General features: G+C 45.2%; 1 protein-coding gene across 3 annotated transcripts in view; it reads left to right on the top strand.

Annotated features, from left to right (window-relative positions):
* The window catches only part of LOC145349811 (dynein regulatory complex subunit 11-like), a 207466-nt gene that overhangs the window by 69943 nt on the left and 122894 nt on the right, over positions 1-14629 (top strand). The gene's annotated exons all lie outside the window — the stretch shown is intronic.

The following is a 14629-nucleotide window of genomic DNA, read 5'->3' as shown; positions in this document are numbered from 1 at the left end:
ACAGTACTCCAGCTGCGGCCTCACCAGTGCCCTATACAGCTGCAGCAAGACCTCCCTACTTTTATATTCAATCCCCCTCGCTATGAAGGCCAGCATCCCATTCGCCTTCCTGACCACCTGCTGCACCTGCAGGCTGGGTTTTTGTGACTCATGCACAAGGACCCCGAGGTCCCTCTGCACCGTCGCCTGCTGCAGTTTTTCGCCATGTAAGTAGTAGTCCTTCCTAGTCATTCCTACCCTCCACGGTGCAGAGGGACCTCGGGGTCCTTGTGCATGAGTCGCAAAAACCCAGCCTGCAGGTGCAGCAGGTGGTCAGGAAGGCAAATGGGATGCTGGCCTTCATAGCGAGGGGGATTGAATATAAAAGTAGGGAGGTCTTGCTGCAGCTGTATAGGGCATTGGTGAGGCCGCAGCTGGAGTACTGTGTGCAGTTTTGGGCGCCGCACCTGCGCAAGGATATTTTGGCCTTGGAGGGAGTGCAGAGGAGGTTTACTAGGCTGATACCGGAGTTGAGGGGGTTGAGCTATGAGGAGAGGCTGAATAAACTAGGCTTGTACTCGTTAGAGTTTAGAAGAATGAGGGGAGATCTCATTGAGACGTATAAGATGATGAATGGGATGGATAGGATAGAGGTGGAGAGACTCTTCCCGCTCAAAAAAGACAGTAGGACTAGAGGGCACAGCCTCAAGATGAAGGGGGGGCGGTTTAGAACGGAGTTGAGGAGGAACTTCTTCACTCAAAGGGTGGTGAATCTCTGGAATTCTCTGCCCGTTGAAGTGGTGGAGGCTGCCTCGCTAAATATTTTTAAGAAGCGGGTTGATGGGTTTTTGATAAGAGAGGGGATTAAGGGTTATGGGGAGAGGGCAGGAAAGTTGAACTGAGCCACGACAGATCAGCCATGATCTTATTGAATGGCGGGGCAGGCTCGAAGGGCCAGATGGCCTACTCCTGCTCCTATTTCTTATGTTCTTATTCCTACGAAAGTGGACAACTTCACACTTGCCAACATTAAATTCCATTTGCCAGTTCCTGGCCCATTCGCCCAGCCTATCTAGATCCCTCTGCAGACTTTCCACACCCTCCGCACAATTTGCCGTTCCACCAATCTTGGTGTCATCAGCAAATTTCGACACCATACACTCGGTTCCCTCCTCCAGATCATCTATACGTATGGTAGATAGCTGAGGCCCCAGCACCGATCCCTGGGGCACTCCACTAGTCACCAATCGCCAATCCGAATAGCACCCATTGACCCCCACTCTCTGCCTCCTATTTGACAGCCAATCCCCTATCCACGCTAACACCCTACCCCCAACCCCATGCCCCCTAACCTTCTGTAACAACCTCTTGTGCGGCACCTTATCAAACGCCTTCTGAAAATCAAGAAACACCACATCCACCGGTTCTCCTCTATCCACCGCACTAGACACATCCTCATAGAATTCCAATAAATTTGTCAGACACGACTTCCTCTTAACAAAACCGTGCTGCGTCTGCTCTATCAAACAATTCTCCTCAAGATGTCTTGCTATTTTCACCTTGATTACGGATTCAAGCATTTTACCTACAACAGACGTTAAACTAACTGGCCTATAATTCCCTGCCTTTTGCCTGCTACCCTTCTTAAGCAACAGCGTAACATTAACCGTTTTCCAATCTTCCAGCACTTCCCCGGAATCCAGCGAGGTTTGGAAAATAATCATCAAGGTATCCACTATCACCTCCGCCATGCCTTTCAGAATCCTTGGATGCATTCCATCCGGTCCTGGGGACTTGTCCACAGTCAGTCCCTCCAGTCTGTCTGTAAAATGAATATTACAAATTCATTTTTTAGAGACATTATTAAGATGTTGCTTAAATATTTTGTATTATTCTCAAACCATGTATCTAAAGTGCTGCTAATTATTCTCTTATTAGGTATTTAGAATTAAACAGAATCCTCAACTACAGAGGGGTTACACCTAAACTGGAGGGGCACCAATATCCTGGCAGATAGATTTGCGACAGTCACTCCGGTGGGTTTAAACTAGTATGGCAACTAATCGCGCCGATGGATGTATAACTGATGTACAAATAGATGTAAATAGGTACGATATAATTGGGATTACGGAGACATAGCTACAAGGTGACCGTGGATGGGAACTGAATGTCCCAGGGTATTCAGTATTTAGAAAGGACAGGCATAAAGGAAAAGGTGGTGGGATGGCATTGCTGGTTAAAGAGAAAACTAGCACAATAGTGAGAGAGGATATTAGCTCAGACAACACAGAGTCTGTACGTGTAGAGAAATACCAAGGGGCAAAAAACATTAGTAGGTGTCATTATATAGACCACCAAACTGCAGTAGCGATGTTGGGAATGGCATTAAACATGAAATTAGAGATGCATGTGATAAGAGAATGTTGATGATCGTGGGAGGTAGACCAGAAAGGAGGTAACTATAGGCTGGTTAACAACTTCTGTAATAGGGAAAATACTTGAATCTATCATCAAGTAAGAAATGGTGAGACACCTGGATATAATTTGTCCCATTGGTAAGACGCAGCATGGATTCATGAAGGGCAGGTCAGGTTTGACTAATTTGGTGGAATTTTTTGAAACAATGTACAGTTTTGGCCTCCTTATTTGAGAAAGGATATACTGGCACGGGGGAGGGGGGTACAGAGAAGATTCACTAGGTTGATTCCAGAGTTGAGAGGGTTGGCTTATGAGGAGAGACTGAGTAGACTGGGGCTATACTTACTGAATGTTTTTAAGGCAAAGATAGATAACTTTATGAACAGCAAAGGAATTAAGGCTTATGTTGAATGGGTGGATAAATGGAACTGAGTCCACGAAAAGATCAGCCATGATCTTATTGAATGGTGGAACAGGCTCGAGGGGCCAGATGGCCAACTCCTGCTCCTTGTTCTTCTGTTTTTATGATCTATTCCAAAAAGAATCAAATCGAACAGAAAAATTACAGCACAAGTACAGGCCCTTCGGCCCTCCATGCCTGCACCGACCATGCTGACTGTCTGAACTAAAGCCCCTCTATTGCCATCCCATTGATGTATTTGTCCAGACGCCCCCTGAAAGTCACTATTGCATCTGCTCCCACTACCTTCCCTGGCAGTGAGTTCCAGGCACCCGTCATTTATATGTGTAAGAAACTCACCTCGCACATCTCTTCTAAACTTACCCCTCGCACCTTAAAGCCATGCCCCCTAGTGATTGACTTGGGAAAAAGCTTCTGACTATCCACTCTGTTCATGCCCCTCATAATCTTGTAGAATTCGATCAGGTTGCCCCTCAGTCCCCAACGTTCCAGTGAGAACAAACCAAGGGGGTGATTCTTCCATTACGACCCGCAAATTTTCTGGTGGGTCTGGTTGAGAGAATCATGTGTTGGCCATTTTGCAGGTTTCGTGCTTGCGATCCTGATGCATGCACATCTCCCAGAGCGAGGGAACAGTTGCAATCGGGGCTGCGCTGGAAACTGGCGGAAAAAGAGATGTGATTTAAAACTTGTAAAATGTATTTTAAATCTATTTTACATGTGATTATTGGGCCCGGCATTGAGTGAAGGGACTGAAGGAGGGAATCGGGGACCCCCAGGGGGTTGGGAAGCGGGGGGTGGTGCCCCCTGGAAATGGGCACCTTGGCAATGCCCCAGGGCCAAATTGCCCATGCCCAGGGGGCACCTTGGCACTGCCCATTGGACATCAGAGGCCAGGGCCTAGGATGTGATTGGTGGGGTTTGGGTGTCCTGCTGCCACTCTGCATGGTGATTGGTCTAGGCTGAAGGGAGGCCTGTGATCGGGTTGGGCTGGGGCTTTGGTGGTCTGCCGGGCAGGGTGGGGGGGAAGATTTCTGCTTCTATTGGGGGGTGGGGGGGCTGGGGAGATCGCCACTGCTGGGTGCAGGGGGCTGGACATTGGGGCGCTCCAGGATTGGGGGGTTGGTCAGGACTGGACTGGAAATTGTTGTGGGGGCTGTGATTGAACTGTGTGGGGAACACTGGAGAGGCTCTTGGGCTGGCCAGCGATTGAGCTGGCCCAAGACCCCCTGCAGCAAATGGGGAGACTGACAGACTGAGGCCACTGCGCACGCTCAGAGTTCCAAAGCTGTCAGACTCTGGTGCAAATAAGCCCCGCCACCCTGGGTTTTTAATGAGATTCCCGATGTGTGACCTCTGGATTGCACAGAGTTGGGAGATTCAGGTCTGAAGTTCCACTGAATAAACAGTCGTGATCTAGAACAGTTTTCTCGCCAATTCAGCACTTTTGGGAGAATCACCCCCAAGTGTGTCCAACCTCTCAAAGAACAAAGTAAAATACAGTACAGGAACAGGCCCTTTGTCCCTCCCAGCCTACACCGATCTTGATGCCTGCCTAAACGAAAACCGTATGCACTCACGGAGTCTGTATCCTTCCATTCCGGTTCTAGTCATGTATTTGTTTATTTGCCCCTAAAATGCTGCTATCATACCTCCTCCCACCACCTCCCCAAGCCACGCGTTCCAGACATTTACCACCCTTAGTGTAAAAGAGCTGCTTCACACACCTCTAAACTTCTCCCCGTGCACTTAAACCTATGCACTCTAATACTTGACTTTTCTACCCTAGAAAAGAACATCTGACTATGCCCTCTGCCCAACAGGTTTGAGATTCTTGCCCCAAATGTGGACGGGAATGGGAACTGCACGGAGGACGAGCAAATTGACAATGGCACCGTAGTACAGGGAGCCGTTCAAGTGGAGGGAGAAAAAAGAAATGTAGTGGTAATTGGGGATAGTGTAGTCAGGGGCATTCACAGTGTTCTCTATGACCAAGATCAAGAATCCCGAAGGTTGTGTTGTCTGCCTGTTGCTTGGGTCCAGGATGTCTAATCTGGGCTGCAGAGGAACTTGGAGCGGGAGGGTAAGAATCCAGTTGTTGTGGTCCATGTAGGTGACAATGACGTAGGGAGAACAGGAACAGAGGTTCTGCTAAGGGAGTATGAAAAGCTAGAAGCTAAATTAAAAAGCAGAACCAAAAAGGTAATAATCTCTGGATTACTATCTGACCCATGAGCGAATTGGCACAGGGTCAATAAGATTAAGGGTGTAAATGTGTGGCTGAAAGATTGGTGTGGGAGGAATGGGTTTGAATTCATGGGACATTGGCACCAGTATTGGGGAAGATGGGACCTGTTCCGATGGGATGGTCTTCATCTGAATCGTGCTGGCACCAGAGTCCTGGCGAATCATATAACTAGGGCTGCAGATAGGGCTTTAAACTAAATAGTTGGGGAGGAGGGTTCAGGGGTATGGGGAATTACAAAATCAAAGGTAAAGAAGAGGGTACGAGTGCAGGTTAATGATGAGGACTTTCAACGAGTTAAACGAGCCAGGGCTCAGGAGAGGTCAGTAACGTTTCCAGACCATGTGATAGGACAGAGCGTATAGCAGGTGACAGGAATCTAACCTCAGCCAGAGTAAAAAAGGTGACAAGCACAAGAAGGGAGATGGTCTGGAGAAGGATAACCAGCCTGTGACAGGTAGGGATAGAGTGTGCAAACAAAAGAATGCACTAACAAATCGGGTCCAGATAAGAAAAACTAACATAAAGACATTTTACCTGAATGCACGAAGCATTCAAAACAAAGAGAATGAGCTGATGGCACAAATCAGCACAAATGGGTATGATCTAGTGGCCATTACAGAAACATAGTTGCAGGGTGACCAGGACTGGGAACTGAATATCTAGGGGTATCAGACATTTCGGAAGGATAGACAGGAGGAAAAAGGAGGTGGGGTAGCTCTGTTAGTAAAGGATAACATCAGGGTGGTGGTGAGAGACGATATAGGGTCTAAGGAGCAAAATGTGGAATCAGTGTGGGTGGAGATAAGGAATAGTAAGGGGAAATAGTCACTGGTGGGCGTGGCCTGTAGGCCCCCAGATAATAACTTCGAGGTGGGGGGGACTATAAACAAGCAAATAACAGATGCGTGTAAAAACAGAACAGCAATAATCATGGGGGATTTTAACCTGCATATTGATTGGTTGACTCAAGTCAGACATGGTGGACTTGAGGAAGAGTTCTTAGAATACTGTCGGGATAGTTTCCTTGAACAGTATGTTACAGAACCTACAAGAACTTATATTGAGTTATCTTGGATCTGATCCTGTGTAATGAGACATGTAAAATTAATGATCTTCTTGTGAGGGATCCTCTTGGAATGAGTGATCACAATATGGTTGAATTTCTAATACAGATGGAGGGTGAGAAAGTAGGGTCCCAAACCAGTGTCCTCTGCTTGAACAGAAGGGAATACAATAGGATGAGGGTGGAATTGGCTAATGTAGACTGGAAGCACAGACTGGTGGGTAGGACAGCTGAGGAACAGTGGAGGATTTTTAAGGAGATTTTTCTCAGTGCTCAGCAAAAATATATTCCAGTGAAAAAGAAGGAATGTAAGAAAAGGGATAACCAGCTGTGGATAACTAAGGAAATAAAGGAGAGTATCAAATAAAAAACCAATGCGTACACAGTGGCTGAAATTAGTGGGGAACTAGAAGATTGGGAAAGCTTTAAAAAACAATAAGAACATAAGAACATAAGAAATAGGAGCAGGAGTAGGCCATCTAGCCCTTCGAGCCTGCCCCGCCATTCAATAAGATCATGGCTGATCTGTCGTGGCTCAGTTCCACATTCCCGCCCTCTCCCCATAACCCTTAATCCCCTCGCTTATCAAAAACCCATCAACCCGCGTCTTAAAAATATTTAGCGAGGCAGCCTCCACCACTTCAACGGGCAGAGAATTCCAGATATTCACCACCCTTTGAGTGAAGAAGTTTCTCCTCAACTCTGTTCTAAACCGCCCCCCCCCTTTATCTTGAGGCTGTGCCCCCTAGTCCTACTGTCCTTTCTGAGTGGGAAGAGTCTCTCCACCTCTATCCTATCCATCCCATTCATCATTTTATATGTCTCAATGAGATCTCCCCTCATTCTAAACTCTAACGAGTACAAGCCTAAAGAACTACTAAGAAAGCGATAAAGGAAGGAAAGATGGATTATGAAACTAAACTAGCACAAAATATAAAAACTGATAGTAAAATTTTTACAAATATATAAAATGGAAAAGAGTGACTAAAGTAAATGTTAGACCCTTAGAAGACGAGAAGGGGAATTTAATAATGGGAAATGAGGAAATGGCCGAGGCCTTAAACAAGTTTTTTGTGTCGCTCTTCACAGTGGAGGACACAAATATCTTACCGAACATTAACGGTTGTGGGACTGTAGGGGGTGAGGACCTTAAAACGATTACTATTACTAAAGAGGTAATGCTTGATAGCCTAATGGGGGGGGGGCTAAAGGTAGACAAGTCCCCGGGTCCGGATGGAATGCTTCCCAGGATACTAAAAGAACCGGCAGAAGTAATAGCAGATGCATTAGTTGTAATTTATCAAAATTCACTGGACTCTGGGGAGGTGCCAACTGATTGGAAAACAGCTAATATAACACCACTGTTTAAAAAAGTAGGTAGACAAAAGGCGGGTAACTACAGGCTGGTTAGCTTAACGTCCGTAGTTGGGAAAATGCCAGAATCTATCATTAAGGAAGAAATAGCAGGACACCTGGAAAAGAATGGTTCAATCAAGCAGTTGCAGCATGGATTCATGAAGGCAAAGCCATGTTTGACGAATTTACTGGATTTTTATGAAGAGTGCAGTTGACAGAGGGGAACTGGTGGATGTGGTGTTTTTAGATTTCTAGAAAACGTTCGATAAGGTGCCTCACAAAAGGTTGCTGTATAAGATTAAGGTACAGGGAGTTGGCAGTAAAGTGTTAGCGTGGATTGAGGATTGGCTATCTAACAGGAAGCAGAGAATTGGAATAAATGGGTGCTTTTTCGGTTGGCAGTTGGTGACTAGTGGCGTGCCGTAGGGATTGGTGCTGGGGCCTCAACTGTTTACCTTTTACATAGATGATCTGTAGGAGGGGGTGGAGTGTTGGGTAACAAAGTTTGCGGATGACACAAAGATGAGTGGGAAAGCAAATTGCGTGGAGGACGCGGAAAGTCTGCAGAGAGATTTGGATAGGCTGAGTGAGTGGGCGAGGATCTGGCAGATGGAGTATAATATTGGCAAGTGTGAGGTTATCCACTTTGGAAGGAATAATAGTAAAATGGACTATTATTTAAATGGTGATAAAATTACAACATGCTACTGTGCAGAGGGACCTGGGGGTCCTTGTGCACGAATCGCAAAAACCCAGTCTGCAGGTGCAGCAGGTGATCAAGAAGGCGAATGGAATGTTGGCTTTTATCGCGAGAGAGTTGGAGTATAAAAGCAGGGAGGTCTTGCTGCAAATGTACAAGGTACTGGTGAGGCTACACCTAGAGTATGTGAGCAATTTTGGTCCCCTTATCTGCGAAAGGATATATTAGCTTTGAAGGGAGTGCAGAGAAGGTTCACCAGGTTGATTCCGGAGATGAGGGGGTTAGCTTATGAGGAGAGATCGAGTAGATTGGGCCTGTACTTGTTGGAGTTTGGAAGGCTGAGGTGAGATCTTATAGAGACATATAAGATATTGAAGGGGCTAGATAGGGTAGAAGCAGAGAGATTATTTCCACTTAAAAAGGAAACAAGAACTAGAGAGCACAGCCTCAAAATAAGGGGGAGTCAATTTAGAACAGAGTTCAGGAGGAACTTCTTCTCCCAGAGGGTAGTGAATCTTTGGAATTCTCTGCCCATTGAAGCAGTGGAGGCTACCTCATTAAATGTGTTTAAATCACAGGTAGATAGATTTTTGACCAATAAGGGAATTAAGGGTTATGGGGAGCAGGTGGGTGAGTGGAACTGAACCACTTCAAATCAGCCATGATCTTATTGAATGGTGGGGCAGGCTGGAGGGGCTAGATGGCCTACTCCTGCTCCTATTTCTTATGTTCTTATGTTCATGCCACTCATAATCTTGTAGACCTCTATCAGGTCACCTCTCGACCTCTGTCGTTCCAGTGAGAACAAACTGAGATTATCCAACCTCTCCTCATAGCTACTACCCTCCAGACCAGGCAACATCCTGGTAAACCTTTTCTGTGCCCTCTCCAAAGCATCCACATCCTTCTGGAAGTGTGGCAACCAGAATTACACATGATATTCCAAATGAGGCCTAACTAAGGTTCTGAACAGCTGCAGCATGACATGTCAATTTTAAAACTCAATGCCCCGACCGATGAAGGTAAGCGTGCCGTCCACTTTATTTTCTACCTTATCCACCTGCATTGCCACTTTCAGCGATCGATGGACATGTACGCCCAGATCTCTGTCTTTCAATGTTCCTAAGGGTTCTACCATTTCCGGTATAAGTCCAGCATGAATTGGACCTTCCAAAATGCATTATATCACACTTGTCTGGATTAAACTCCATCTGCCATTTCTCCGCTCAAGTCTCAACCTGTCTATGTCTTGCTGTATTCTCTGACAATCCTCTTCACTATCCTCAACTCCTCCAATTTTTGTGTCGTCTGCGAAATTACTAATCAGACCAGCTACATTTTCGTCCAAATCGTTTATATATACTATGAACAACAAAGGTCCGAGAACTGATCCCTGTGGAACACTGCTAGTCACAGCCTTCCTTTCAGAAAAGCACCCCCCTACTGTTACCCTCTGTCTTTGATGGCCAAGCTAGTTCTGTACAGAAGAAGAATATCACAGCTGTACTGTGGGAGGACTCCCTTGGAGGCCTCATACAGCAAGGCAATATGGGTAGAGCTCAGGAATAGGAAGGGTGTAGTCACAATGTTAGGGATTTACTATTAGCCTCCCACCAGCCAGCGAGAGGAACAGATATGCAGGCAGATTTTGGCAAGGTCTAAAAGTAACAGGGTTGTTGTGGTGGGAGATTTTAACTTCCCCCTATATTGACTGGGACTCACTTAGTGCTCGGGGCGTGGATGGGACAGAGTTTGTAAGGAGCATCCAGGAGGGCTTCTTGAAACAGTATGTAGATAGTTCAACGAGGGAAAGGACCGTACTGGACCTGGTATTGGGGAATGAGCTAGGCCAGGTGATCAACGTTTCTGTATAGGAGCTGTTTGGGAACAGTGACCACAATTCAGTAAGTTTTAAGGTGCTAATAGATAAAGATAAGGAGTCCTCAGGTGAAGATGCTAAATTGGGGGAAGGCTAATTACAATAATATTAGACAGGAACTGAAGAATATAGATTGGGGGCAGATGTTTGGGGGCAAATCAACATCTGGCATGTGGGAGGCTTTCAAGTGTGAATTATTAAGAATTCAGGACTGGGACGTTCCTTGAAGGATGAAGGATAAGTTTCAGGAAACTTGAATAACAAGAGATACTGTGAGCCTAGCTAAAAAGGAAAAGGAAGCATTTGTCATGGCTAAGAGCCTGGGGACACACAAAGCAAGTGTGGAATACAAGGACAGTAGAAAGAAACTTAAGCAAGGAGTCAGGAGAGCTAAAAGAGGTCACAAAAAGACATTGGCCAGCAGGATTAAGGAAAATCCCAAGAAGGTAGCCAGGGAGAGCATATAATGAGCAAGAGAGTAGCCAGGGAGAGGCTTGGCCCACTCAAGGACAGGGGAGGGAATTTATATGTGGAGCCAGAGGAAATTAGCAATGTATTAAATGAGTACTTTGCATCAGCATTCGCCAAAGAGAAGAACTTGGTGGATGATGAGTCTGTGGAAGGGTTTGCGTCATGTTGAGATCAAAAAGGAGTATTCTGGGGAGAAACCCCATAATCCTCAGAGGCAAGGAGGAAACTGCAGGGGTCTTGAGAGAAATCTTTGTATCCTCATTGGCTACATGGGGAGCTCCCAGAAGATGGAAGAATAGCGAATGTTGTTCCTTTGAGCAGGGTAGCAAGGAAAATCCAGGTAATTACAGGATGGTGAACCTTATGCCAGAGGTCAGGAAATCATTGGAGAGGATTCCTTGAGACAGAATTTACTCCCAATTGGAAATAAGTAAATGTATTAGGGAGACACAACGTGGTTTTGTGAAGGGGAGATCGTGTCTCACTAACTTGAACGAGTTTTTCAAGGAAGTGATGAAGATGATTGATGAGGATAGGGCAGTGGATGTTGTCCACATGGACTTTAGTGAGGCTTTTGACAAGGTACATCATGGTAGACTGGTACAGAAGGTGTAGTCGCGTGGAATCAGAGGTGAGCTGACAAAATGGATACAGAACTGGCTTAGTCATAGAAGACTGAGGGTAGCAGTGGAAGGGTACATTTGTTAATGGAGGACTATGACTAGTGGCATTTCTCAGTGGTTGTGCAGGGACCCTTACTGTTTGTAATGTATATAAATGATTTGGAGGAAAATGTAACTGGTTTGATTAGTAAGTTTGCAGACGACACAAAGGTTGGTGGAATTGCGGATAGCAATATGGGCCATTGGAGGATATAGCAGGATATAGATCAATTAGGGACTTGGGCAGAGAGATGTCTGATGGAATTTAATCCGGACAAATGTGAGGTAATGCGTTTTGGAAGGCCTAATACAGATGGGAAATATACAGTAAATGGCAGAACCCTTAAGAGTATATTCATGGGCAGAGGGATCTGGGTGTACAGGTACACAAGTCACTGAGTGGCAAAGCAGGTGGAGAAGGTAATCAAGAAGGCATACGGCATGCTTGCTTTCATCAGCTGGGCATTGAGTTTAAAAATTGGCAAGTCATGTTGCAGCTTTATAGAACCTTAGTTAGGCCATTCTTGGAATATAGTGTTCAATTCGGGTCGTCACACTATTAGAAGAATGTGGAGGTTTCTGAGAGAGTACAGAAAAGATTTACCAGGGTGTTGCTTGGCATGGAGGGCATTAGCTATGCCTCGGTATTCACCAAAGAGAGGGAATTGATGGAAGAGGAGCCTGGAGTTGAGTGTGTAGATATTCTTGGTCATGTCAATATCAAAAAGAAGGCGGTATTGGGCATCTTAAAAAGCTTTTAATGTAGATAAGTCCCCAGGGCCTGATGGGATCTACTCCAGAATACTGATGGAGGCAAGGCGGAAATTGCTGGGGCCTTGACAGAAATCTTTGTATCCTCATTGCTACAGGTGAAGTTCCAGAGGACTGGAGGATAGCCAATGTCCTTCCATTGTTTAAGAAGAGCAGCAGGGATAATCCAGGAAATTATAGGCCGGTGAGCCTTACGTCAGTGGTAGGGAAATTATTGGAAATGATTCTTGGGGAAAGGATTTACTCACAATTGGAAGCAAATGAATTTATTAGTGATGGACAGCATGGTTTTGTGAAGGGGAGGTCTTGCCTCACTAACTTAGTTGAGTTTTTTGAGGAAGTGACAAAGATGATAGACAACAAAAAGGCAGTGGATGTTGTATACATGGACTTCAGTAAAGACATTGACAAGGTAGACTAGTATGAGAGTGTTGTCACATTGGAGAGCCGGCAAGATGGATACCAACACAGGGAATAAACCTGAGAATGTTTTGAATACTCTCTCAAAGAGCTGCAGATGTTCAGGCCAACATTTTCCCAAAACTAGTTCTAAGTGTTGAATTCGCAGGAAAACCAGAATAAATCACGCTCGTTTTATCAGTGGGAGTTCACACTAGAATCTCCCACACTCTATGCAATGCAGAGGCACTAGCGTGATTATCATTAGATTTCACGGGGTGGGCCTCTTCCCTCCCGGGAGGCTGACAGTCCCAAACTGTTTGCTGGCCAACTCGATTGTTGGCCAGCCTGGGACCCCCAAGGGGTTGGGGATATTGGAGGGTCCCGCTGCGGATGGAGGGGCCACTCTGCCATTGCGACCGATGGGGGCTGGAGGGAGGCCCAGCAAACGGGGCAGGCTGGTCAGCCGGGGGTGGATTTCCTCCAGGTGCTCTGGTTGCCTCCCATGGTCCAAAAGATGTGCAGGTTAGATGAATTAGCCATGCCAAATTCTCCCTCAGTGTACCCAGAATGTGGCAACTAGGGCATTTTCACAATAACATCCTTGCAATGTGAAAGTAAGCCTACTTGTGACTAATAAATAAACTGTAACTATTATGTGGTTAGCATAGGAAGATGGAGTTAAGGTCAAAGATCAGTTATAATTTTGGGGGGGATTTGAAGAAAAACATCTTTACCGAGAGGGTAGTATCAGTCTGGAACGCGCTGCCAGGGTGGGTGACAGAGGCGGGATGCCTCACAGCCTTTAAAAAATAACTGAATGAGTTCCTGGCATGCCATAACTTTCAAAGCTATGGGCCAAGTGCTGGCAAGTGGGATCAGGTGGGCAGGTCAGGGCCTTTCGTGCGTTGGTGCAGACTCAATGGGCCAAAGAGCCTCTTCACGGTAGGATTCTGTGATAATGGATTAGTAGAGCAGATCTGAAGGGCCAGATGGCTCACTCCTGTTCCTTTTTCTTATATTTTTAAGTGTTTCTGTTTTCATGTTTGCTCTTATTTGGAATGTGTTTGATGCATCCCACGCTTCCAATAAATGTTTTGGCAGACACACATTAACTGGCATACGTGCACATCCTTTTGCATATGTGTTCATTAATGCGTTCAAGTAAAGCAGCTTGAATCACAAGACTTCAGTTGTGCATTTTGTAGCAAGGTGGTTTGCACAGTACTATTTTACCAGTAGTAAGGCCCATTGGAAGAAAAAAATATTCTCTCCTCAGGTTTTACATATACATGATGTGGAGGTGCCTCAACTGGGATCTTGGGTTCACGTCACACTATCTGTAATCCTCACGACTTGCCTGGGCTTGCAAAATCTGTCCTGGCTGGAGACAATACATATCTCTTTAACCTGTGCTTAACCCTCTCTCTACTTGCACTGCTTGTACCTTTAAGACTTGATTATCCGTAAAGACTCGCATTCCAACCATTATCTTGTAAATTGAGTTTGTGTCTTTATGTGCCCTGTTTATGAACACAAATCCCATTCACCTGACAAAGGAGCCGTGCTCCGAAAGCTTGTGGCTTGTGCTACCAAATAAACCTGTTGGACTTTAACCTGGTGTTGTGAGACTTCTTACTTTACATATACAATACCACTTCATAATTCAGTCTTGAGAATACTCTATATCCTTCAACCTTCCACGACTTCAAATACAGTTTTTTCGAAAGAAATTACTTTTCCAAGCACACTTTTCAGTTAATGGGCAATGTTAATTGTCAGGGTGTGTCATTTGGATCATTCTAAGAAAAACATATTGCAAAAGTGTAATGTTTTGCTTCAAGGATTTCCATTTCTAACAACAACTAGTATCCTGTCTTTTATTCAGAGAAATATGGAGAGGATTGTTATGATATTGTGAATTTCCCAGAAGGAACCTTTATCACATTGCAAATGGATGACACACATCCTTACTAAGGGGTTAATTCAGCTTCTATCCTGTTATTATTGGTCAAATATCTGAAGAAAAAGAAGAGACTTTCAACATCTCCCATCAAATTCTAAGTGCATTTTATTGCGTTTTTTTTAACACTTATATTCACCTTTTATATTCTTTTATACTGAGTTTTTACATTTTAGAAAGCAAGCATTGGCTTGGTGAATGTATTCTCCATATGACCTGTAATGATGTTGAAACTTGTCTTCAGACCACAATGAAAGACAAATCTAGCTCACCATGCAACATGCAATGACTGATATTTG

The sequence above is a fragment of the Carcharhinus amblyrhynchos genome, chromosome 11, assembly GCF_965287045.1.
Source record: "Carcharhinus amblyrhynchos chromosome 11, sCarAmb.v2.hapA, whole genome shotgun sequence".
In the NCBI taxonomy this organism is placed as follows: domain Eukaryota; kingdom Metazoa; phylum Chordata; class Chondrichthyes; order Carcharhiniformes; family Carcharhinidae; genus Carcharhinus; species Carcharhinus amblyrhynchos.
The sequence above is the reverse complement of the archived record's forward strand: the minus strand, read 5'-3'. Positions and strand labels throughout refer to the sequence as shown.